At 41.2% G+C, this 26,904-nt stretch overlaps 1 long non-coding RNA gene across 1 annotated transcript in view; it reads left to right on the top strand.

Annotated features, from left to right (window-relative positions):
- LOC104668786 overlaps window positions 1-23,398 on the top strand; it is a 30,476-nt gene extending 7,078 nt beyond the window's left edge. Inside the window, exons 2-3 of the long non-coding RNA XR_748888.2 lie at window positions 21,327-21,462; window positions 22,990-23,398. This is a non-coding gene — a long non-coding RNA (uncharacterized LOC104668786). The remainder of the gene's footprint in view (window positions 1-21,326; window positions 21,463-22,989) is intronic.
- The last annotated feature ends 3,506 nt before the right edge of the window (window positions 23,399-26,904 follow it).

Genomic DNA, 26,904 nt, shown 5'->3' with positions numbered 1-26,904 from the left:
TTGAAGTGATGTGAGAAGGGGAGCATGAGTCAGGGAATGGAGGTGCTTCTAGAAGTCCTGCGAGGAAAAGGAAATACATTGTACTCTGATGCCTCCAGAGGGAGCATAGCCCTGCTGACACCTTGATTTTAGACTTGTGACCCCCAGAGCTGTAAGAGGATACATTTGGTTGTTTTAAGCCATGTAGTTTTTGGTAATCTGCTATCACAGCAGTAGAACACGAATACAATTGGGTCACTCATTTTAGTAAGTTTCAAAGACCCCTGAGAGGAGCTGTTAAGCACCAGTCCAGTTAGAGGTATTATTTTGGTCATGTTCTAGATAATACTACTTCTAATAGTACAAAAGGATGAAGTGAGAAAGAAGCACAGAGATTATCTTACTAATTCGAATGTAGTCACTGTCAGAATTTCAATAATATATAAAATAGAGTTATCTATAACTAACCCACAAAGTTTGAAAATGCCATTTATTCAAAAAACTTACATTGAGTGTCAAATGAGTGTCTTGCCTTGTGCTAGAATACTGGAACTGTTCAGCTTCCAAGTCAGATCTCATAGGAGTCTTGATGGAGATTTTCTGTGGTTAGAGAGGCCTTGTGCCTTCTGGCCACCTATGGCCTAGTAAGTGCCTATGGCTTCAGGGAGGAAGGAATAGGATTTGGCTTATTGTGGAGTAGAAATTATTATGTCAAACCACGTGTCAAAATCCGGAATGGATGGTGTCTTCAGAATCCATGTGAACTTTCCACAGCAGTTTTTCTCAATGTTGACTGGACATCAAAGTCTTTGATGTGTGTATCAGGAGGTACCAGTCCATGAGTGGGGAACTATCAGGAGGTACCAGTCCATGAGTGGGGAACTACAATGATCTTTTTTTTTTTTTTTTTTTGAGACGGAGTCTCGCTCTGTCGCCTGGGCTGGAGTGCAGTGGCACGATCTCAGCTCACTGAAAGCTCCGCCTCCTGGGTTCCCGCCATTTTCCTGCCTCAGCCTCCCGAGTAGCTGGGACTACAGGCGCCTGCCACCTCGCCCGGCTAGTTTTTTTTTTTTTTTTTTTTTTTTTGTATTTTTAGTAGAGACGGGGTTTCACCATGTTAGCCAGGATGGTCTCGATCTCCTGACCTCGTGATCCGCCTGTCTCGGCCTCCCAAAGTGCTGGGATTACAGGCTTGAGCCACCGCGCCCGGCCGGAACTACAATGATCTTAAACTCACTTGTGATTCATCAGTTCACACACAAATAAACAAAGGTCACAGTATTTTTCTAACCAAGACAGTGAAAAATGGGACACTGCCTCAAATGAGCAGTACCTAATTAAAGACCCTTAATATTACTAATAAATAAATAAATAAATAAATAAATATATAAGTAAATAAAAGTAAGTTTTGGCCGGGCGCGTTGGCTCACGCCTGTAATTCCAGCACTTTGAGAGGCTGAGGTGGGCAGCTCACCTGAGGTCAGGAGTTCGAGACCAGTCTGGCCAACATGGTGAAACCCTGTCTCTACTAAAAGTACAAAAAAATTAGCCGGGCATAGTGGTGTGTGCCTGTAATCGCAACTACGCAGAGGCTGAGGCAAGAGAATTACTTGAACCTGGGAGACGGAGGTTGTAGTGAGCTGACATCGCACCACTGCACTCCAGTCTGGGCGACAGAGCAGGCCATCTTAAAGAGAAAAAAAAAAAGTGTAAGTTTTAAGAATCACAGAATCACACAACTTCTGTCAGGTGGTAATTCCTATATTGGTCCCGGGTGGGAGGTCTGCTGCTCATGCAGTGCTCACTGCTGACCACACACCCTACATGCTTTCTCTATTTCCATTGACAGCCACTCCTCATATTACCACTACCATTTTAAAGATTAAAAAAAAAAAAAAAAAAAAAGAGGCAGAGAGGTTAAATGGCTTCTCTGAAATAAAATACCTATCAATTCCACATCTGTTGTTCCATGGAATACTGTGTGTTTTATGTGCAGTGTATCAATTAATCCCTCTGCAAAACGTAAAGGGGAGGAATCAATGTGAATAAACTTGTCTTAAGTCTTGACTCATACATGACAAATCTGAGACAGTCTCCACAGATGCATCCTCCCCACCACTAGGGCACCCCACTTTTGTCTTCTTTGGGTTGGCAGTGAAAGGAAAAGTGTTTTGTGTTTCAACAAATGTTGCCAAAACAACTGGACATTCACATACCAAAAAATGAACCTAGACACAGACCTTGACCTCTTCACGAAAATTAACTCAAAATGTATCATAGACCTAAATGCACAATACAAAACTATAAAACTACTGGAAGATAACAGGAGAAAAATCTTGATGACCTTGGGTTTGATGAAAACTTTTTAGATACAACACCAAAGGCATGATCCATGAAAGAAAGAATTGATGAGCTGGACTTCATTAAAATGAATAAATTTGGCTGGGTGCAGTGGCTCTTATCTGTAATCCCAATACTTTGGGAGACTGAGGAAGGATAATCACTTTAGCCCAGGAGTTTGAGACCAGCCTGGGAAACATCACGGACCCTGTCTCTACAAATAATAATTAAAAAACAGCCAGGTGTGGCGGCACCTGCCTGTAGTACCAGCTACTTGGGAAGCTGAGGTGGGAGGATTGCTTGAGCCTCAGAGGTCTAGGCTGCATTGATTGAGCCATTATTGCATCACTGCACTCCAGCCTGGGTGACAGAGCGAAGCCCTATACCCAAAAAGAAAAAAAAAAAAAAAAAGAATATCTGCTCTGCAAAAGACAGTAGACAGTGTCAAAAGAATGAAAAGATAAGCCACAAACTGGAAGAAAACATTTGCCAAAGACCTGTGTGATGAAGGATTGCCATCCAAAATATACAAAGAGCTCTTAAAAACTTAACAACCCAATTAAACAACCTGATTAAACAGCCCAATTAAAAAATGGGCAACAGATCTGAACACACATCTCACCAAAGAAGACATACAGATGGCAAATAAACATATGAACTGATGCTCCACATTACATCTCCTTAGGGAAATGCAAACTAAAATAACAATGAGATATCACTTCATGCCTATTAAAATGGCCAAAATCCAGAACACCGACAATACCAAATGCTGGTGAGGATGTGAAGCAACAGGAACTCTCGTTCGTTGCTGGTGGGTATGCAACATGGTACCCCAACGTTGGAAAGCAAGTTGACAGTTTCTTACAAAACGAAACACACTCTAACCATATGATTCAGCAATTGCACTCCTTGGTATTTCCTAAAGGAGCTGAAAATTTAGGTCCACACAAAATCCTCCACATAGATGTTTATTAAACCTTTATTCATAATTGTCATAACTTGGCAACAACCAAGATATACACCCAGTCAATGGAATATTATTCAATGCTAAAAAGAAATGAATTATGAAGCCATGAAAAGACATAGAGGGAACTGACATGCATATTACCAAGTAAAAGAAGCTGTATGATTCCAATTAGATGAAATTCTTGAAAAGGTGAAACTATGGAGACAGTACAAAAAAGTTGTGGGTGTTAGGGTCCTGGGGGAGCAGCAGGTGGAGCACGGAGGATATTTAGGGCAGTGAAGCTGTTCTTTATGATACCACAGCAGTGGATATATGTCATTATACATTTGTCCAAACTCACAGAATGCACAACACCTGGTCTAAACTATAGACCTTGGTTGATAATGATGTGGCAGTGTAGGTTCATCAGTTCTAACAAATGTACCATTCTGGTGGAGGATGTTGATAGTGGGGGAGGCTGTGCATGGGTGGGGGCAGGGATATACAGAAAATCTCTGCACTTTCCACCCAATGTTGCTGTGAGTATATCACTGCTTTTAAAAATGATGCCTATTAAAAAAACGCTTTGTGAATGATAGCTTCACATTATTCTTTAAAATAGGGCTTGAATATTCACATGTAGAAAGCTGTACATAATCAGGTACAACTCTTTAGTAAACAACAAAGCTGCCTCTGTCTGTCTATTTGTCTGTCATTTAATCTATCAATCTCTAGTCGGTGAAAATGGTTCAAGACCACTCAATAGAAATAAAAACAAAGCCAGCAAACAATTGATATAGGGGCTAATGTGAAAACCAAGACACATAAAAATTAGTTTATTCCCATCACCTCTGATTTCTTAACCCACATGCATGGGATCATTTGCTGAGCTAGGAATCTGGCAGGAAGTCTCAAGGTTCTTCTTACATATTTGTCCCATCATTAGTAAATATCTATCAAAAAACACACACATATATATGTACACACACCGCCATATATACACATATATATATACACACACATATATACACACACATATATATATGTGTAGCCAACAAATTTATACTCACTTGGCTGAGTTACAAATACAATTATAAATCAGTTATTCATTCCCGGTGTTGCCACCAATACTGCATAAGGGCTGAGCTTTGGAAATTATGAAGACGATATCCCTTTCCATGTGATTTTTATACATCTTCTGTGTTGATAACCTTTCCTCTCCAACTCAGTAATATGATTAGTATCAAAATGTGCAGGTCTGAACTATGTTACTGTTTGCCACTGGTTCTTATTATGCATGGAAACCCTGGATGATTTCAGTAGGTTTCCTACATGTGGCTCTACCTCCTTGCATTCATTCTTCACTGTTCCTGCCAAAATAGTTTCCTCTGTTTACTGTTTTGATTTGAGAAATGTATTCATTATCTATTGCTGTGGAACAACTTACCACAAATTTAGAGGCTTAAAACAGCACCCACTTATTAGCCCACAGTTCTGTAAGTCAAAGTCTAGCATGGCAAGGTGGAGTTCTCTGTTCAGGATGAACTCAAGGCCAAAATCAGGGTGTCACTTGGGCTGAGTTCTCGTCTGAAGGCTCTAAAGAAAAATCAACTTTTTAGTTTATGCTTGTTGTTAGCAGAATTCCCTTGGTTGCAGTTGCAGGGCTAGGATTTCCATCTTCTTGCTGCTTGTCAGCTGGGACTCTCTCAGCAACCAGATCCTGCTCACGTTCCCTGCCACGCAGCCCCACCATTTGCAGACCTGCAATGGTGAAGCAAATCCCTCTGATGCTCCTAGTCTATAATCTTTTCTTCTGCCACTAACTAGAGAAAACTCCCAGCTTTGAAGGCTTTCAAGTCATTGGGTCATGTACATCTTGATAATCCTTCTTTCTTACAGTCACCTGTACCATATTGCATAATGGAATCATGGGGAAAACATTCATCACATTAACAGTACTGGGGATCCTGCAGCATGTGTACAGAGGTGGGGGGAGGAGGCAGGAAATCTTGGTGACCATTTTAGCATCTTGCCTGCTGCCCCACACACAACCCTATGGTTCATCGAATCTGTGAGCTTTAAAAGCCTCTCCAGAGTGCTGTGGACAACCTACATTCCTCTGGCCTCTGGTCTGCTTCTGCTATGTCATCATTCTTCTATTCTCAAGCCTCTCTCAAGGAAACATCTCATGGTGCAGTTCCCCAAATGTTCACTGAGCTCTATCACACCAGTCCTTAGAAGCTCGAGCTGCTCCAATTCAGATCCGTGGGGATCTTTGGCTTGTACACAAATCCGTGTTGTCAGACACAGGGGAGAGTCCTGCCAATTTTCTCCAAGGATGGCCTATGAATATTGAGATATGTTACAATGATTAAAAACAAAACAAAACAACAACCACAAAACTGAAGACAACACAGTTCTCAAACCTCAGAGCTTATAGTCACTTAACTGAATTACTTAAAATCTTAAGAGCTGACAGTCCTCAAATTTCTACCGAGAGACCAGAAATTAAGTTCGTGCAGTCTGCCATCTGGGCCCTGAATGAAAGAGAAAATTGCATCTAATCCTGATTCCAGTTTTGCTCAGAGATTTAAAAAAAAAAGAAGAAAATAAAAAATTTAAAAAGGTCTTTTGCAGACAGAACCTGAGAAATGGTATGGTGTTTAGTTCTAAATTATCACACTTGCTCATTTGTCACAGAGCCTGGGTGGCCTGGTGATGAGTACTATATAAAATTATAAGCCAAAAAATGCTTTATTTAGTCTTTGACAATGTGCTTCTTGATTAGAGTTTTAATATTTTTTTTCTGGATCTGTTAGATCTTTATCAGTTAGAACTTTATGTTGTTATAAATGACTGAAAACCGGCCAGGCATGGTGGCTCATGTTTGTCCTCCCAGCACTTTGGGAGGCTGAGGTGGGAGGATCACCTGAGGTCAGGAGTTTGAGGCCAGCCTGACCAACATGGTAAGACCCCGTCTCTACCAAAAATACAAAAATTAGGCAGGCTTAGTGGTGGGTGCCTGCAGTCCCAGCTACTCATGAGACTGAGGCAGGAGAATCACTTGAACCTGGGAAGTGGAGGTTGCAGTGAATTGAGACTACACCACTGCACTCTAGCCTGGGTGACAGAGCCAGACTCCTTCTCAAAGAAAACCTCCCAAAAACCAAAAAAACAAAAAACCCAAAAAACTGAAAACATATCTTAAATTACCTTATTATTATAAGGGGCCAATTAGTTTATGTTGCTGTAAAACAAAGCTAAGTTGGGCTTCAGAATGTGGTGTCAAGGCTCAATAATGTTATCAATGGGGGCCATTGTTTTTCTTCTCTCTACTTTGCCCTTTAAGGTGTCAGCTTTATCCCAAGTCTGATTCTCTCTAGTGCTTGCAAGATAATGTCCAGTAACTCTTAGTGCTGTGTGTTTTTATAATTTATTTAATGAGGAAAAGAATACATCTGAACCAATATTCTGAATTTCATGTTTACTGGCTCTTGTAAAGGCCCATGGTCATCCCTGAACAATGACTTATGCAGGGAAATAGAATATGTTGGTTGTTGACGTCAACATAGGATACCTGGAGAGGAATAAGGTACCTGAAAAAAAAAACTGTAGTCTTGGCCGGGCGCGGTGGCTCAAACGCCTGTAATCCCAGCACTTTAGGAGGTCAAGGTGGGCATATCACAAGGTCAGGAATTCAAGACCAGCCTGACCAACATGGTGACACCCCATCTCTATTAAAAATACAAAAATTAGCTGGCTGTGGCAGTGCATGCCTGTAATCCCAGTTACTCGGGAGGCTGAGGCAGGAGAATCTCTTGAACCCAGGAGGCGGAGGTGGCAGTGAGCTGAGATTGCGCCATTGCACTCCAAAAAAAAAAAAAAAAAAAAAAGATATATATGTATAGTCTTATGTACAAGACACTAAATACTATACAATAAATTTTCTGTATTTATAAAAATCTGTAAAAGCATCTTTTTATACTTTTAAGGATTTTGCCATATTGTCACCTCAGCAGTAGTCAGATGAATCATTCTAGGTATTTGTATACTTTGTAAGGTTTTTATTGGGTTTATATCTGGTTTAAAATCTAAGGAGCTTCATGTGCTACCTGTACTTTTGACTACTTTTTCTAAGTGGTGAGTGATACCAAAATGTTGCAGAAATAATTTCACATTACCTTAGTAAGAGACATGAAGATGCTGCCCACAGAATATCCCAGGAGAGTCCACTTAAAAGGGAGACATTCCTCTGGTCAGAAGCAAAGACAGAGCAGTGGAGTAGAAGGGCTCAACACTGTTGAGAAGCAGTGGGAGGAGAGAGGAGCACAGCTGTTTGCTCTCTAAATTAAGGGTTGGATATTTTCAAACTAATACAAACTGAGTATTCTCCAAATGTCTCAGCAAGCTGATTCTAATACCAGAGAGTAACTTTCAATAAGCAGAAGAAATTGTAATGGATTTCAAATATGCTTGTTCCCCAAATGGCAAAATTATGCCTTCCTTTACCTAGAAAAGGGAGTTCCACTTCTGCTCTTGGGATTCTCATAACTAGGAGATATTAATGTAAATGCTATAATTGCTTAGAATGTATAATTTAGTAAAGAAATAAGGCCAACACCTGAGACAGAGCTGGAACAGGATCTATATGAAAAGGTCCTTTCATGACAGCAGGTGTCTCTCTTTCTTTCTGATTCACACACATCCAGAAACCTGTAAACTACTATTTGGTGACACCTGACAGTGAGCAAGACCTTTCCTTCCTTTAAAACGTATCTATCAATTTAAATGTTAAAAAAAATACCCAAACTTATCTCATGTATGCGCTTTACAAAGCTGCAATAGGGAATTTTCTCACCAAATACCTGGGCTTTGGTGTAGTTACATTTTTTTCTCTAAATGATATTAAGTGCTTTATTTCTCTTTAATGCCTGTGCTGCCCCCATCCCTCTGCATGGCACGTGTGTAGCTCAGTGGACTCTGCAGCCAAATAATGGCCAAGTAATGGCTGTGACTTCTCACCCAGGGCTGACAAACCACAGTGTCAAGGGTATGTATTCAATGAAAGAAGATGATTTCTCAACATCTTGCCCTCAAATTCTAGAACTTCCTCCTCAATACTTCTTGGAGGTCTTATAAAAAATGTATCTCATCTATTCCCTCCAGTGGGATATTTTACCTTGGTTATTATCACAACTATTTTGCTACGTGCAATGAAATTAGCAGAGATTCCATTTGCTGAAATCATATGTAGAAAGCAGTGCTCTCTGCCTTATTACCAAATGAGTACAGTGTGCCCTTCAATAATTCTTTAAACTCTCAAATGCCTTGGAAGTAATATGCTGGAGTATTACTGAACTGTGACTGAAGCACCATTTGTGCTAAATATGACAGTGCACAAATGATATTCCTCTATAAAAGTTCAAACTACATTAATCTTTTAGGGAGGCTCATTGACTGGGAAGATGGCTTAGATATAAAATAAAGACACCGAGGGCTCATTGAGGAGAGCATTTCTGGTCAGGATTTCTAGGAACAAGGTAAGGTGAGGTCCATAGTTTAACCCTTTATGATTAGGATGTGAGCACATGAATGCAGTTCCCAGGGGAGAGATGGAAATGATAATGAACTCTTCTCAATATAAGGGAAGACAGGCTTTGAGGTCAGAGAAATAGAAATTAAATGGTATTAAACAGCTGAGACAAATAGACAATATTATTGGTGCTGGGAATCTGAACAAAAATGTAATGAGTATTCCCAAGTTTATGTTGATAGTTCCAGCCCTTAACCATATTGCCATTTAGAAGAATGGCAGATTCTTCCTATGTAGTCTCTCCAATGTCATTTTTTTTCAGTCATTTTCACTTATCTTAGGGCTGCATAAACAAGAAAAAATTGCACGAATGTCTTCTTTTCTTGGATTTCTAGATGTGGCCAATCAGTCAGTAGGGTTGTAGTGCATATCAAGAAGGAGGAATGGGGTAGAATATTTAATTAGCATTAACAAAGGTAGCTTCAATGCAAATATATGATACTATTCAGGTTTTTAGTATTAGTTTTACTAAAATATGTAAAACATATAAAAAACAACATTGCTGTTTTTAAAAATTATAGAAACAGGCCGAGTGCGGTGGCTCACGCCTGTAATCCCAGCAGGTTGGGAGGCTGAGGTGGGTGGATAATCTGAGGTCAGGGGTTTGAGACCAGCCTGGCCAACATGGAGAAACTCCACCCCTACTAAAAATACAAAGATTAGCCGGGCGTGATGGCGGGTGCCTATAATCACAGCTACTTGGGAGGCTGAGGCAGGAGGATTGCTTGAACCCGGGAGGTGGAGGTTGCAGTGAGCGGAGGTCAAGCCATTTCACTCCAGTCTGGGTGAAAGAGTAAAACTCCATCTCAAAAAAAAATTATAGAAATAATATATATTCAATGCATAAGACATGTAACAGTGTAGAAAAATGCAAATGGAAAGTCACCTGTTATCACAGAGTCCAGAGAAAATCATGTCTAACATGTTATTGTGTATCTCGTAGTCCCTCTTCTCTAAAGACAGACATGGTATAAAATGATAGATTGCTTTTACACTAAACAATGTCATATATTTCCCCTTGTCAATAAATAAGTAGGGCAGGGCTTCCCCCTAATGAAAGAGCTTATTATTAACATTTTTATTATAAAATTATTTTACTTTTTAAATAAATATAATATACACTTTTACAAAGAAAAAGTAAGCAATAAAATTGTCTAAAAAATTAAAATTTACAGGCATTCCTATCACCCAGATAAGATAAGCCAGAAAAGATATTAGAAAGATATGGATGAGGCAAAACCAACATGATTTAATGATAGAATGGATGGTGGAGGAAGGAGGACTCTATGATAATACCTACATTTCTGACTTGAGTCCTGGTGTGGGAAACAGAAAAGAAACTGACTTTGTTACTGCAGCTCTACCTCTCACTTGGCCACAATAGCCAACAAGGGCTTCCTTGCTGTTCCTGGAAAAAGCCAGGCACGTTCCTGGCTTTGGGCATTTGCTCTGGCTATTTCCCTGGCCTGGAATGCTCTTCCCACAACTATCTGCTTGGTCAACTCCTCCTCCTCCAAGTCTGCTCAGATCTCTCCTTCTCCATGAGGACTCCCTGGTCCAATGATCTAACCTCTCACACTACCGTACTGACCCTCCTTATCTTCCTTTACTTGGTCTTTTTGTTTTTTTTTTTTTCATAGCACTTATCACTTTCTAAGCTACTATTTAATTTATTTACTTACTAGGTTTCTTGTTTGCCCATCTCCTCTCAGTAGAATGTAAACTCGAGGACAGAAAGTTTTGTCTGCTTGGTTCTGAAGTACCTAGAATAATGTCTGTCACATAAGTAGCTGCTCAATTAATGTATGTTGGATGGATTAATTAAATAGTACTAGAGAGTTTGAAGACTGCTGAAGGATGAGATACCAAGAGTGGCAATGGGTAAGAAGAGAGGAAAGATTTGAGAGCTGTAAGACTTAGAGAAGAAATGAACCAGAGACGCGTTTAAGATGCTGTATGAAAATGATTTCCTTCCTTTTTACATTGAATGATTCTGTCCATTTTTTCCAAATAACTAATAGACATAGCCCACTAACTTAGAGAGATTCATGGAACTAGGTTAAAAGAGTCTATTATTTTAAGGTTAAATATATATTGAATACTTGGCGCCAGAACCAGTTGACCTATTGATTAGAGACAAGACAGAAAGTCCATTTATGTGTTAAGTTCTGATTTTCTATGTCAGAAGAATCTTTACAACATTGATTAGCTGCTTCTGGCAACTATGAGTATATTTCAGCACTGGATGTTTCTAAGTAAGGATTAAAGTAGAAAAGGTAACTTTTAGATAACAATTAAAGCAGTGATAACAGATACCAATATTGTAAATAAAGATTTTCTTTTTTTTTTTTTTTTTTTTGAGACCGAGTCTTGCTCTGTCACCCAGGCTGGAGTGCAGTGGCCAGATCTCAGCTCACTGCAAGCTCCGCCTCCCGGGTTTATGCCATTCTCCTGCCTCAGCCTCCCGAGTAGCTGGGACTACAGGCACCCGCCACCTCGCCCGGCTAGTTTTTTGTATTTTTTAGTAGAAACGGGGTTTCACCATGTTAACCAGGATGGTCTCGATCTCCTGACCTCGTGATCCGCCCTTCTCGGCCTCCCAAAGTGCTGGGATTACAGGCTTGAGCCACCGCACCCGGCCTAAATAAAGATTTTCTATTACATGAGCTTATGGGGAAGAATGTTGACTTTGTCGTTAAGACTCACATATTACCGGGAAGTCACTTAATTTTTCCCCCAAAACATTTCTGTTTGCCTTTGAGTCTTGCCTGTGGCACTAAGATGGCAAAGAACATCCCTGCCTAGACACTTCACTGTCATCAATATGTGGTGTGACAGTGCTAATAAGCTACTTGATGATGCATAAATATTTTGTAATTTTTTTCTGACTTACATATGAAAGATCTACTCAGCTTCAATCCGCAAGTTTCACTTTCACCCTGCCCACTGAAACCCCAAATACTTGCTCTTGGATACTCAAAAAGCCAACAGATCAAACCTTAAATGTTGATATTCACTGTAGAGGGATGAGTCCTCCACAGGTGGAAACTCGTTTGGCATGGTTCAAATACCTGACACTTGATACACCTTTTCTTTTTATTAAAATAAACTTGGAAATAGACTTTTATTATTTAGGACTTTAATTTCCATTCAAAAGAAGTAAAATATAAATTCAATAAATCGGTTAAAATATTCCTAAAATGACTCCACATTTATATGTGATCCCTCTGAATTACATGTCAAAATCCTATCTTTTTACAGGGTATCGGTCTCTGGACCATCAAGATCATCAATAATGCAGCATTTCTTTTTATTTTTCTTTCTTTTTTTAAAATTTGAGACATGTTTCGCTCTGTCACTCAGGCTGGAGTGCAGTGGTGTGATCACAACTCACTGAAGGCTCTATCTCCTGGGCTCCTACCTCAGCCTCCCCTGAGCAGCTGGGACTACAGGCATGGTCCATCATGCTGTGCTAATTTTTATTTCTTATTTTTATTAAAAACGCGGTCTCCCTATGTTGCCCAGGCTGGCCTTGAACTCCTGAGCTAAGGTGATCTTACCATCTCAACCTTCCAAAGTGTTGGGATTGCAGGCATGAGCCACTGTGCCCAGCAGCATTTTTTTCTTTTTTAAACAAAATTTTAAATGTACAACACAATATTGTTAACTACAAGCACAATTTTTGTGCAGCAGATCTCTAGAACTTATTCATCTTGTAAAACTGAAACTTTACAACCATTGAACAACATCTCCCCATTTTCCCCTCCTTGCAGACCCTGGCATCCACCATTCTGCTCTGTGCTTCTGTGAACTTGACTACTTTAGATACGTCATATAAATGGAATAATTCAGCATTTGTCTTTCTGTGACCTGTTTATTTTACTTAGCATAGCATCCTTAAGGTTCATCCATGTTGTTGCATTTCACAGATTTTCCTTTAGTTAATGACTGAATAATATCCCAGTCAATGTATATAACGAAATTAAAAATAGAATTACAATATGATTCAGCAATCCCACTTCTGGGTATTTCTACAAAATAATTAAAATCAGGATCTTGAAGAGACACTTGTACACCCATATTCATTGCCGCATTATTCACAATAGTCAAGATATATAGGAAACAACGGAAATGTCCATTGATGGATGAATTGACACACACTTTCTTACTTACATTGTCAGTCAATAATACCTTCTTCAACAATAATGTTTTCCTTAGGAGGCTTGTTTTTCCCTTAAACTTCCATTCTTCCTACTTCCCCCTAATTTTCCACATCACAGCAAAAGGTATCACATACCCCTGATTACTTCAGCCAGAAACATAGCAATATTCAAGATTCCACCATTATTCTCATTGACTATACCCAGTCCAATTAGAAACTCTATCTGTAAATATCTTTTAAGTTTTACTTCTTTACATTTTCAGTATGACCCCCTGTATCCCTCTAACTGCCTTCAAAAAAATCTTACCTCTTTAGCCTTTGATCCCTACCCAGCAGAAAAGTAATCTTACAACATAAATTGGATTGGATCAATCTCTGTTTAACCCCTTCAGTGAATTTTTTTATGTGCACCCCCTTTAGAATATATTTCTGCATAAGACAAAGACCTTTCTTGTGTACATTATATTTTGGGGGCTTTGGACAGTGCCTAGTACATAGTTTGTGCTCAGTCAATACTTTCAGAATTAAGAAAGTTTGAGGACTTCCTTGTTTTTTTAAATATGTGAGGTCTTCGCCTTTTTTAGAATCATAACAGTAGGAGTTGAACTGGACCTTATAGGTTGTCTGGTTCAACCTCCTTTCGTATTAAATTCTACAAGTATGCTCCTGGGTCAACATTTTGGAGTTATTTTGGTGCTAGTCCCTGCTTCAGGCTTCTTTTTATTATTATTATTATGCTTTAAGTTCTAGGGTACATGTGCACAATTTGCAGGTTTGTTGCATATGTATATTAGGCTTCTATCTGGTCAGTTTCCAGTGTCTGCTGATTCACTATGGACAGTATCACTTAGATGGGGTTCTCTCCCATTGTTTGCAAAACTGTAGACCTTTCCAGTTTTCATCACTGTGTGTTCAAATTATCGAGATAATCCTGTAGCTCAGTTTCCTTTCACTTCATTTTCTTGCGTCTTTTTTGTTAATAGATTAAATTTTCTCAGATATTTGTTAGTCTGCTATTCTTCTACTGAAGAATTTACCTGCCTGATCAAATCTGAGTTCCTTTGCTTTACAATAAGGGAGACCGACCAGCTTATTGCCTCTCTACCTATGCATGCCATTCCTCTGTCATGGCCTCTTCTTTTCAGGCAAGGCTTACAACAAAGAGGTGCTTGTTCCCACCTTTGTTTGAGGTATTGCCCTGACACCTTCTTCATGATCAAGGTGAAGACTTATTGTCTCAAAGATTTCATTTCTAACTAATTCACTTCATATACTTACTTGCATTTTTTTAGCTATTTCTTACGAAACAAGGTCATGGATGAGGCCTAATTGGCAAGTATGTCTTAAGAAATCTGGGATAACAGTGCGAATAGCAGACAACTTATTCCCATAACAGGACTAGGAGTCCTACAGTCTCCTAGGTCTTCTGTGGTGAAGACAGCTTGTGGGCTTACTGTTGGGCCCCTGAGAGACCTGAGATAAAAATATCTCTATGAAGAGGAGAAGCAAAGGTTACTCATTTTAAACAATTAAAAAAGGGCCTGCCTTGGCAAGAAAGAGGGTTAAGGTCATGCATGCTGTCTGAAATTAGGTCTTGACTGGCCTCAGGGCAATGCATTTGTCACATTTTTCCAAATAAGGAATAAAATTCGGGAAAGTTTAAAGTGTGTAATCATCTCTTTAAAAATCTTCTACAAATGTTTGTATGTATGAAAGCATAATATGAGCATTGGCTGTGTGGAAGCAACTCCCTAGTTTGTACATTTCCTGGAGTGTGAAGTCAAGATCATTGTGAAACTGTCATTTGGAGGCATCTGAGTTGCAAAAGAAAGACCTTAATACATATTTGGTATGTGAATGAATTGACCTCATTTTCCAAGGAATAAACCTCTTAAGTGACAGCAGTATGACTGCTTTGTGAAAACTATCCTTTAAAACACAGTCTGAAGCGGGTGAATCACCTGAGGTCAGGAGTTTGAGACCAGTCTGCCAACATGGTGAAACCCCATCTCTACTAAGAAATACTCTTACTAATATCTCTACTAAAAAATTAGCCAGGCGTGATGGTGGGTGGCTGTAATCCCAGCTACTTGGGAGGCTGAGGCAGGAGAATGGCTTGAACCCTGGAGGCAGAAGTTGCAGTGAGCCAAGATCGTGCCATTGTACTCCAGCCTGGGAGATAAGAGCAAAACCCGTCTTAAAAAAAAAAAAACAACAACAAAAAACCCCCAAAACCCCACAATCCATTGCTAGTCTGTGCTACTGTTCTAGAAAGTTCTTAAGATATGGAAGTTCACAGGATGTGTCCCTTGGGATGTTGTGACTACACTATTGTGGGTTTGATCACTATGCTTACTATGCCAGTTTGCTTGTGGAGACATTTTGGTTTAAAGAGATACTGATAATTGGACTTGGATATTCTTTATACTCATGGCCTTGGCACTTCTTTATTACATAGCCATTTTGAGGGTTGCTCCTGTTAAAACTGATGATAGTCCTCCCGCTATGGGGAAACATGTTCTCTCTCTCTCTCTCTCCCTTTTAAAAACCAATAGGAATCTGAATCTGCCAGTGTGGTGGCTCATGCCTGTAATCCCAGCACTTTGGGAGGCCGATGCGGGTGGATGACTTGAGGCCAGGAGTTTGAGACCAGCCGGGCCAACATGGCAAAACCCCGTCTCTACTAAAAATACAAAAATTAGCCATGTGTGATGGACACGTACCTGTCGTTCCAGCTACTCAGGAGGCTGAGGTATGATAACTGCTTGAACCTGGGAAGTGGAGGCTGCAGTGAACCGAGATCACACCACTGCACTCCAGCCTGGGTGACAGAGCAAGACTATCTCAAAAAAAAAAAAAAAAAAAAAAAGAAGAAGAAGAAGAAAAAAAAGGATCTGAATCATTCTTTGTAATCAAATAATTTCCTGTTTTGAGAAGTCTGTAATTACTCTCTGAACCATATAAACAGCAATACACAATTCCCAGTTGGCATATGGAAATTTTTGGTTGTCTCTTGAAATATTTCAAAATGGTCTTCTATTGTAATACTGGACTAAATTTTTCTAAACAGCATGCTCTTATCCATAGTATTTCACAGAAATGTGACTTAAAATGTCAGCATCTCAGCACATTTAGGTGTATCTGTCCATTGCCTGGGCAAAATAATCACTTTCTTTAATCTTTAAAACCAGCTGTTCACAGACATTAATTGCCATGTCACTTACACTCCTTGAAACAGTATCATTCGACAAAGACACACATTTTAATTTGTTTGCTGCGTCTGGTCCTATTACACTTGATATCCAGCCATTGTCAGTGGTGAGAGTCTCAGCAACTGTGGGTGGCTGGCATTGTTGTGCAAAATGCAATGATTCCAAATAGGACGTTTTGTGAATAATTGCATTCATAGGCTATTAGTTTGGAATATAAGTCTTTTCCTCGTCAAAATCATCAGATTTTCAATGAGTGCACAGAAGAACTCAGTGCTGACTTGTTTTTTTGCAGCTGGATGAATTTATTTTTGGAGGCAGGTGGTGATGTGGAGGGCTCTGTATCTTCAGTTGACTTGCCTTCATAACCCACTGACATTTCTTTTCTTTTTTTTTTTTTCTTGAGACAGAGTCTAGCTCTGTCGCCCAGGCTGGAGTGCAGTGGCACAATCTCGGCTCACTGCAACCTCCACCTCCCAGGTTCACGCCATTCTCCTGCCTCAGCCTCCTGAGTAGCTGGGATTACAAGCATATACCACCACGCACAGCTAATTTTTGTATTTTTAGTGGAGATGGGGTTTCACCATGTTGGCCAGGCTGGTCTCGAACTCCTGGCCTCAAGTGATCCACCCGCCTTGGCCTCCCAAAGTGCTGGGATCACAGGCATGAGCCACCGTGCCCGGTCTGCACTGATATTTCTTTAAGAAAATAACTAGTAGCATACCCAATGGTTGGGTGAGCATATTTTTCCATTTTCTTTTCTTTCATTAAGATTTTGAGAAACATTCAATAAAGAAGCTATTTCTTATTAAACTGTTATCTTTAGACACTTTCACATAAAAATACATAATGTATGTAAACCTATATCAACTCAAATTATAAAAAAATTCTATAGAGCCTAACAACTGATTGATGAATTAATGTGTTTTTTCATGCATTTATTTATTTTACATCTATAGAGCAGCTACTCTTTTCCAGGCAGTGTGCTAGACTCCAGGGGTATAAATAGAAGTAACATATTTCTGTGCTCTATAACCTCAAAAGCTAAAATGGAGAAAAATGTGTAAAGATGTAATTATAATATAGCAGCAGTGAGACAGAAAAATGCAGTCAAAACATTATGGGAAGTCAGAATATCTAACGATTAATTCTACCTGAGAGTTTAAGGATTGACTTAGTGACAACCTCGCAGTTAGAATTCAAACTGTCTGTAGCTTCTTCCCTCCTATCTTGGCTCTAAAGGCAGAGAACAACCTACCTCTGAAGGTCTGGTGACCTGAGTTGAGAAGCAGATCTTTTGTCTTTTTGAGATGGAGTCTTACTCTGTTGCCCAGGCTGGAGTGCAGTGGCGTGCTCTCGGCTCACTGCAACCTTCGTCTCCTGGGTACAAGTGTTTCTCCTGCCTCAGCCTCCTGAGTAGCTAGGCCTACAGGTGCATGCCACCCTACCCAGCTAATTTTTTTTCTTTTTGAGACAGAGTCTTGCTCTGTGGTCCAGACTGGAGTGCAATGGTGCGATCTTGGCTCACTGCAACCTCCCTCTCTCAGGTTCAAGCGATTCTCCTGCCTCAGCCTCTGGAGTACCTGTGACTACAGGCATGCACCACCATGCCCGGCTAATTTTTTTTTTTTTTTTTTTTGTATTTTTAGTAGAGATGAGGTTTCCCCGTGTTGGCCAGGCTGGTCTCGAACTCCTGACCTCAGGTAATCCACCAGCCTTGGCCTCCCAAAGTGCTGGGATTACAGGTGTGAGTCACTGTGCCCGGCCTAGAAAAGGATCTTTTATAGCCTTCTTGGGTTGCTGCAGCCCAGGGAGCGAAGGTGCTGCAGAATACAGGAGCCTTGCTCCCCTCTACGGGAGTACGGGAGCCCAGACCGTCTAATTCTGTGTTTACCTGTGTTCAGTGCTCTCCGCCATTCTCACTTCCTGTCACTTTGCTGGCCTGTTCCTATTTATTTTGGGCTTCAATGTTTTCTCCATAGATGCTTTCCCTGGCTTCTTAATCTAAATTACTGTCATTTCAAACTGTTCATCAAACTTTAACTTTCCTCCATAGACTTTATCACAGTTTATGATCATAGATTTATTTGAATGTCTACCTGTCCACATGGCAAGAACTGCATCTGTTTCTGTGTTATTTTCAGTACCCATCAGATGGTGTGGTACGTAGTAGGTATTCAATAAGTACTTGTGGGATGAAGTATTTGCAGTGTATACAGCAACACAGTCTGAGGTATAAAGTACCCCAAAATGGAGAACTTACTCCTCTGTTTTAGCCCATTTTCTGTTGCTTATAACAGAATACCTGAGACTGGGTAAATTACAAAGTAAAGAAATTTATTTCTTACAATTATGGAGGCTGAGAAGTCCAAGGTGAAGGGGCTACATCTGGTGAGGGCTTTCTGCTTGTGGGGACTCTGTGCAGAGTCTCAAGGTGGTGCAGAGCATCGCATGGTGAGGCGTTGAGAGTGCTGGTTCTTGTCTCTCTTCTTCTTCCTATAAAGCCACCAGTCCTACTCCCACGATGCCCATTAATCCATGAATGGACAAATCCATTCAAGAGAGCAGACCCCTCATGGCTCAATCATGATAAAAGCCCAGTCTGATAAAACTGACAATTGGAGATTAAATTTTAACGTGAGTTTTTGGAGGTGGCAAATATTCAAATCTTAGCACCCTCTGAAGTTGCAAACACAGCTTCTTAAATTTTTTGCTGTTTTTTACTTTTTGCCAAGCGATTTTTTTTGTTCTGTCATTGTTCTTTCAACTGAGTTAATTCTGGACCTACTCAATAATGAGGGTCTACACTCCAGGACACACACTGTGTAGCCTTCCCCGTTCTTCTTCTTTTTTTTTTTCTTTTTTTTGAAGATGGAGTCTTGCTCTGTCGCCCAGGCTAGAGTGCAGTGGCGTCATCTTGGCTCACTGCGACCTCTGCCTCCTGGGTACAAGCGAGTCTCCTGCCTCAGCCTCCTGAGTAGCTGAGATTACAGGCGCCCGTCACCACGCTAGGCTAATGTTTTGTATTTTTAGTAGAGATGGGTTTTCACCATGTTGGCCAGGCTGGTCTTGAATTCCTGACCTCAAATGATCCATCCGCTTTGGCCTCCCAAAGTGTTGGGATTATAGGTGTGAGCCACCGTGCCTGGCTGCCTTCCCCATTCTTTACCTAACAGTCTGCAGTCTTAGCTCGTGTGGGTAATGACACCAACACTGTTTATTATGTCACTTAATTCTCCTTTACAATAGTGTATGTTTCTGATCCTAAGAACATGTGGGAAAGATACTTTAAACTGAAAGTGCTCAAGGAGTGTTATAGTTGTGTCACCGGAAAAAGGTCCCAGTCCAGACCCCAGAAGAGGGTTATTGGATCTCATGCGAGAAAGAATTTCAGGCAAGTCCATAAAGTGAAAGTAAGTTTATTAAGAAAGTAAAGGAATAAAAGAATGGGTACTCCATAAGCAGAGCAGCTTGAGTGCTGCAGGTTGCCCCCCTTTTTTTTTTTGAGACGGAGTGTCACTCTGTCACCAGGCTGGAGTTCAGTGGCGTGATCTCGGCTCCCTGCAACCTCCACCTCCCGGGTTCAAGTGATTCTCCTGCCTCAGCCTCCTGAGTAGCTGGGATTACAGGCATCCACCACCACGCCTGGCTGATTTTTGTATTTTTAGTAGAGATGAGGTTTCACTGTGTTGGCCAGGCTGGTCTGAAACTGCTGACCTCAGGTGATCCACCCGCCTCAGGCTCCCAACGTGCTGGGATTACAGGTGTGAGCCACTGCGCCTGGCCCAGGTTGCCCATTTTTATGGTTATTTCTTTACTATACGTTAAACGAGGGGTGGATTATTTATGCCTCCCTTTTTAGGTCATATAGGGTAACTTCTTGATGCTGCCATGGCATTTGTAAACTGTCATGGTGCTAGTGGGAGTATAGCAGTGAGGAGAGCAGAGGTCACTCTCATCGCCATCTTGCTTTTGGTGGGTTTTGGCCAGCTTCTTTACTGCAACCTGTTTTATCAGAAGGTCTTCATGACCTGTATCTTGTGCCGACCTCCTATCTTATCCTGTGACTTAGGATGTTTAACCCTCTGGGAATGTAGCCCAGTAGGTCTCAGCCTTATTTTATCCAGCCCCTATTCAAAATGGAGTTGCACTTGTTCGAACACCTCTGACCGTTAGACTGATGATACAAATATTCTTGTAGTTTACTTTCATTAGCAGTAGTGATTGTCACTAACATTTTGTAGCAACTGTTTACTTAGATGATGTTGTCTGCCATAAGCACTGGTTGCCCCAGGAAAAAGTGATAGGGGAAAGGAGTCAGATCAGTGAAGGCGAAGGGATTAAATGAAAGCATCAATACCAGGGAGCCAAGGGTCGCCAGAAAAAGATAGTCCTTGATAAAAGATCAAATTAAAATAAATCAGAGTCAGGATTTTGGAAATGAGGTTTCAAGAAGAAAGTCAACAGTACAATAATTTGATTATTGGGTCCTTTTAAAAACTCTTATGTCATCTTCTTTTTGCAACCACAGAACAGTGACTTAAAGCAGCAGTACTTGTGTTCTGTGGTCTATACAACAGAATACTTCTCTGGTTATTATGTCAGCTCATCCTTGTTCTCAGTCTTCACAGTCTTCCTGGCCAGTTGCTTAAACCATTCTCCTTTAGTTCTCTGGAAAGAATGGGCCTTCCCTCCTGGTTGTGGATGAGCCCCTTCCCTCCTTGTTATAAATGGGCCCCTCTGTCCTGATGAAGTGCCCCTCCCTTCTGGTTGTGAATGGGCCCCTCTCTCCTGGTGATGAATGCACCCCTCTCTCCTGGTTGTGAATGGACCCCTCCCTCCTGGTTATGAATGGGCTTCTCCCTCCTGGTTGTGAAAGAATCCCTCCCTCCTGGTTGTGAATGGCCCCCTCCCTCCTGTTGAAGGGCACCTCTCTCTTCACATCAGAAAGGCCATGGCCCTCATCAGTTGGCATTTTCCCTACCACAACATTTGCTACCCATTATTGTGGGCACAATATCTAGTGTCTGCTTTCTCTTCCATGCATCCTGTGAGAGAAGGAATGATTTTGTTCTTGTTTACCTCTACATTCCCAAGGTCTGATCAAAGGATGGCACCAATACATGTGCTGCATGACTGAAGAGGGGCAGAGTCCCTTCCTGGTCCTGAAACGAGGAAACTAATTATAGCACCATACAGGAGTTTCCCCATCCAGTGAGCTGGGGCAAAAGAGGTGAGTTACTACTAGATTCAGGGTTTGGTGGGCCCCAGGGTAAGCACATCCCTTGCTCAGTGTCTTAGTGAGAAGCAGTCCAGGGCTTATTTATTTAATTCTAGCATCATAGGTCATCCAAGCTGAATGACCTTCTGCCATTGTTCTTGGTTCCTGGTCCACACTCCAGTACCTCATGGATCCTTACTTTCAATCCCATTCCTTTTAGCTTGAAGCTTTGCCCAATTGTCTAGTTTATTTCTCCCTTTACCCTATCCTCTGATGCTGTCACGTAGCTGTCTGAGCTTGGGAAAGTTGCCTTACTACTCTAAATACATTTTTTCATATCCCTAAAATGAGAACGGTGGTATCCATATCACATGTTTGCTGTGAGGGTTATATGGGCTCATGTATATAAAGTGTTTGGCACAATACCTGAGACATAATATCTTTCCTGGAGACATGATTAATACTGCACCCATAGCTGAGGCTTCTCAGAGATCTCACATGAAAAATGTCTATGTCTTTGTGATCTGACTGGGTGAGCCTGGCATTTTCTTTTAATTTTGAGACAGGTTCTCACTCTGTCACCTAGGCTGGAGTGCAGTGGTGCAATCTTAGCTCACTGTAACCTCTGCCTCCAGGGCTCAAGTGATCCTCGCACCTCGGCCCCCTGACCACTGTACTTGGCCCCCTGAACCATGTACTCAGCCCCTTGACCTCTGTATTTGGCCCACTGACCCCTGTACTTGGACCCCTGTCCTCTGTACTCGGGCCCCTGTTCTCAGGGGTAAGGGGGCTGAGGTGCGATTCTCACTTGGGGCTACAGGTGTGTGTCACTGTGCCCAGATAAGTTTTGTATTTTTTGCAGAGATGGGGTTTTGCCATGTTGCCCAGTCTGGTCTCGAATTCCTGGGCTCAAGCGAACCACCCACCTTGGCCTCCTGAAGTGCTGGGATTACAGGTGTGAGCCACCGTGCCCAGCTGAGCCTGGCATTTCTAAGCCTAAATCTGAACTAGCTGCTGTAGAGACTGCTCATTGTCTCCCAAAGTCCATTCTCTCCTTCTTCCTTCAGTTAAAAAACCCCTATATACCTATTAATTTCAGTGAGCACAGTGTCCGGTTAGGGACTATATTTCCTAACCTCTGGCCAGTGGAGGGTGAGCAGAAGTAAAATGTGCTACCTCCACTTTCTACTTCCTTCTTTTGCAGGCCATGGTGGTGGTTAGCTAGCTTTGAAAATGGGGATGTAAACAGCAGCTTTTGGATACAGTGGGGACAAGAAGGTAGAAAGAATGTGGGTCCCTGGATGATCTCAGGGAGCAGAGCTGTTGACTTTCAGGACTGTCCATCATCAGGTTGTGTGAGAGAGAGAGAAAAAAAGAGTTGTGCTTGGGAGTCTCTATGCTAAACAGCTGAGCCTGAAACTATTAACAACAGACCAGCCCAATAAGAATATCTGGGAGTGTGAGTGGATCAGATTCAAGGAGAGAGAAGATGATATATCTGATGCCTGTATTTCTTTTCTTTTGTTTTTTTTGAGACAGGGTCTCACTTTGTCACCCAGGCTGGAATGCAGTGGCACAATCTCAGTTCACTTCAACCTCAACCTCCTGGTCTCAAGTGATCCTCTCACCTCAGCCTCCTGAGTAGCTGAGATTACAGGAGCCCACCACCATGTCTGGCTAATTTTTTATTTTTAGTAGAGATGGGGTTTCATTATGTTGGCCAGGCTGGACTTGAACTCCTGACCTTAGGTGATCCACTCGCCTCAGCCTCCCAAAGTGCTGGGATAACAAGCGTGAGCCATTGCGCCTGGCATGGGCCTGTATTTCATTCTCTTCTTTTCTGTTATAGTCACGTTAACAAAAGGAGATGCACAGAATAGCAATTTTCAGTGAGACTCTACCGAATTGTTGTAGGGCTTGGCAAAAATTCCATGTGGGAGATCCTTGAGTGTCCAGTGAGATGAAGCAGAAACTGAACCAGTAATCTGTGTTTTTTATTGGGCAATGCAAGTACAGACTTAACCTAGACATAATACTGTTATAATTCTGGAAGTTTACAGTATGACTGACATATAGCAGGTAGAAACCACATTCTTCGGTGCTAGTATCGAGTACAGTTGAATAACTTTAAAGTGAAAGTTAACATTTCCAATCTAGATTTTGTTATCATGGGGAAAATAATGATTTTGATTGAACAAATCAATGCTTGCATGCAAAATTTTAGGTGGACTTTTCTGAGATCTTGTAGAAAAAAAGTAAATTGGGTTTTTATTGTCTAACCACAGATAGAATAGAGTTTTGTTTTCTGGATCTGTCTAGTAGATTACTAAGCTTCCTTGTCCAGTGTGAATAAGTAAGTTTGTGGGGGCCTGGGTGATGCAGAGACTTTTAGCAGAACTTGTGTACTTTACTGGGTATGAGAGTAGACTTAGCATAAAGTGCTTGCAATTTCTCTCCACAATTGCTATGCTGACTGATTCATATTCTGGGAATTAATTTACTACTGAATTCCTGGTTGGTGTTAAGAGAATGGCTTAACTTCTAATGATAAAGCTGAGAAAATAAGGACTTCCTTAACTGAAATGTGTCCTCCTCAGTCTTGTTCTTGTATTGTGCTCTGTCTCTCCATCCATCCTAAGCTCTCTCTAGTCACAACACTTACTCATTCTTCCATAAATAGACGTGTGCCCAAAAGGGGACAGACAAAAGAAGCATGGCAACATGTCTTACAGATTAGCTTTCTCTTTTCTTCCTCTGTCTTCTTTTTTCTGCAATTCTTAACTACTTCCCTGGCTTCAGGAATAATCTGTTACAATGATCATTCTCAAATCAGTTTCTCCAGCCTCTACCGTTCTTTTACATTTCAGTTCTCAATTCTCATTTTGTAGGTATCTCAAACACAACGTATCTAAAATCAATTTCATTCCCTGCTCCTCCACCTTTCAATCCCTCTCCCATCCTGCTCCCACTCCTGAAATTCCATTTTCACGTAAAGGCTTCACCACCCTCCTCCTCACTCTACTCAACCTTATGTAAAACCTCTCTCACCTCCATTTCCAGTTAGTTTCCAAGTTCAGTCAATTTTGCATGATATCCTACATGGACTAGTTCACTGAGCTTAATTATTATTAGCAAACACTAACGCATATTGTGTTATTTCTACAGAAATCAGCAAAAGGTTCTGGGATATCCTCTGTGTGGAAAATAACCATGACGCACCTTCAGTGTTGTGTGAGTTTTCATGACATACATGAGGGACACTTGGAAGTATGAGTGTTCTTCAAGGGAGATAGTTTGGAATGCTGCCCCACCTGGGCAGCTCCGGCAGTCACCTGGCTGAGGAATTCTCTACACAGCGGGTGGTTCCGGGAGAGAAGTGGCAGTTCTTACTGCCCCAGAGAGAAACATGTCAGAATAGACAGAGGAGGGAAATTGACCTGAATGTGCCAGTTATAATTTAGCAGAAGCACACCTCTAAAGTCATTCACCTCCAAAGCTAATGGAGTGTTAACCGAGGGAAACATTTTTTTGTGTGTTCTTGAGCGTGACTACCATGAACTGAGTCACTGACTGAGGCAGCTGAAAGGGAGCAGGAAGGAGAGGCCTTGAAGTGGACCCTGCAGAAAAACTCAGAGTGAGGACAGGTCTGGCCTAAAGGTTGATCTTAACAGAACAAGAAGGTCTCTAGCCTGGTTGAGTTAATATAATCTTATGTAGGTTGGAGAGAAATAAGTGTTAGTGACAGAATTGATGCTCTGGAAGCTGTCGGAATCCTGTCCAGAAATGACAGGGAGCTTTTGTGGCTGAGTTAGCCAGTGACTGTAGTTGACAGATGGGACAGTGTTTGGGTAGGAAAGACAGCCTTAATGAAACCAGAGTCTGTGTGAATGGACTTAGTTTCCCGAAAGTGCTTGCAATTGCCCTCTACAAATGTTATGTTGACTATTTCTTTTTCCAGTAATGAATTTAATACTAAATTTCTTGACAATCTTAAAATAATTTTAACCTTTTTTTTTTTTTTTTTTTTTTTGAGACAGTCTCACTCTATCACCCAGGTAGGAGTGCAATGGTGGGATCTCAGTTCACCATAGCCTCCACCTCCTGGGGCTCAAATAATCCTCCTAATGCAGCCTTCTGAGTAGCTGGGACCACAGGCATGTGCCACCATGCCCTGCTAATTTTTGTGTTTTTTATAGAGACAGGGTTTTGACATGTTTCCCAGACTGGTCTTAAACTCTTAGGCTCAAGTGATCCGCCTCCTTTAGCCTCCCAAAATGCTGGGATTACAGGCATAAGCCACCATGCTCAGCTATTTTAACTTTCAATGATTGGCAAAATTCTGTTTCTTACTTAGAATACCCCAGTGCATCAACTTTACACAAACCTCAGGAATGCTGGGTTGCTCAGTTACAGCTACCAAATGACTTGGCACCTGGAATCATCTAGTAGAACTTATGTCCTGGACTAAGGTGCTAAAATCTCAGTTAAGGAGTATTCTGTTGAGAATGTCATCACAAGAGAAATAGCAACTGAAAGCACACTATCTAGATTAGCATATATATATTTAAATCCAAGCTGGAAGGACTTAATATAAAACATGGGGTATTTAGGCATCTTTTTGTGACGACTAATACAAAAATCATGTTCTAAAGCCTTATTTTTATACAAAACTTCTGTAGACATGATTTCATTTGATTATGATGGGAGCCTAGTGGTGGGTGTTATTGTCAAAATCTTGTCTACTTCCTGAGGCTAGGCTTCTTGGGCATGAGCAGGTGCAGTGGAAGGAATGGTGTCTGCAGTAGGAAGTCCACGTCCAAGGCAGGCGGGGGGGTGGAGTGAAGGAGCTGCAGAAACTGAATGAATGAGCCAGGCCCAGACTCTTAGGGGATGTTCAAGCCAAAAAAAATCCACAGAGGATTTTAGAGAGTCCAAAAAAATCCAAGAGGGCTGGAGAGATGGCAGCTTCAGTAATGGAGGGAGCCCACTGATGAATGAATGGTGGGGTCAGGTGTGAGGGTTGTATATGTCCAGCCTGACAGACCAGGGCTTCCTTGTCCTCACTGACAGATAAGACTCATGGAAATTTGCCAACTTAAGTGAGTTTTCCAACTCACACAAAGCAGCAAAACTGGAATTTGCATTGGCTTAGGCTGATTCCTACATGAATTTTGCTTTTTCTCTCTCTCTTTCTATATACATACACACACACACACACACACACATATAAAAATACATGTATATACACACACATGAATACATATTAGTTTTTATTTTATTTTTTTGAGCCAAGGTCTTTCTATTGCCCAGGCTGGAGTGTGGGGGCATGATCACAACTCACTGCCTCGAATTCCTGGGCTCAAGTGATCTTTCTGCCTCAGCTTCTTCAGTAGCTGGGACTACAGGCGCACACCACCATGCCTGGCTAATTTTTAAATTTTGTAGAGACTTGCC

This window comes from Rhinopithecus roxellana, chromosome 9 (genome assembly GCF_007565055.1).
Source record: "Rhinopithecus roxellana isolate Shanxi Qingling chromosome 9, ASM756505v1, whole genome shotgun sequence".
Classification (NCBI taxonomy): Eukaryota; Metazoa; Chordata; class Mammalia; order Primates; family Cercopithecidae; genus Rhinopithecus; species Rhinopithecus roxellana.
The sequence above is the reverse complement of the archived record's forward strand: the minus strand, read 5'-3'. Positions and strand labels throughout refer to the sequence as shown.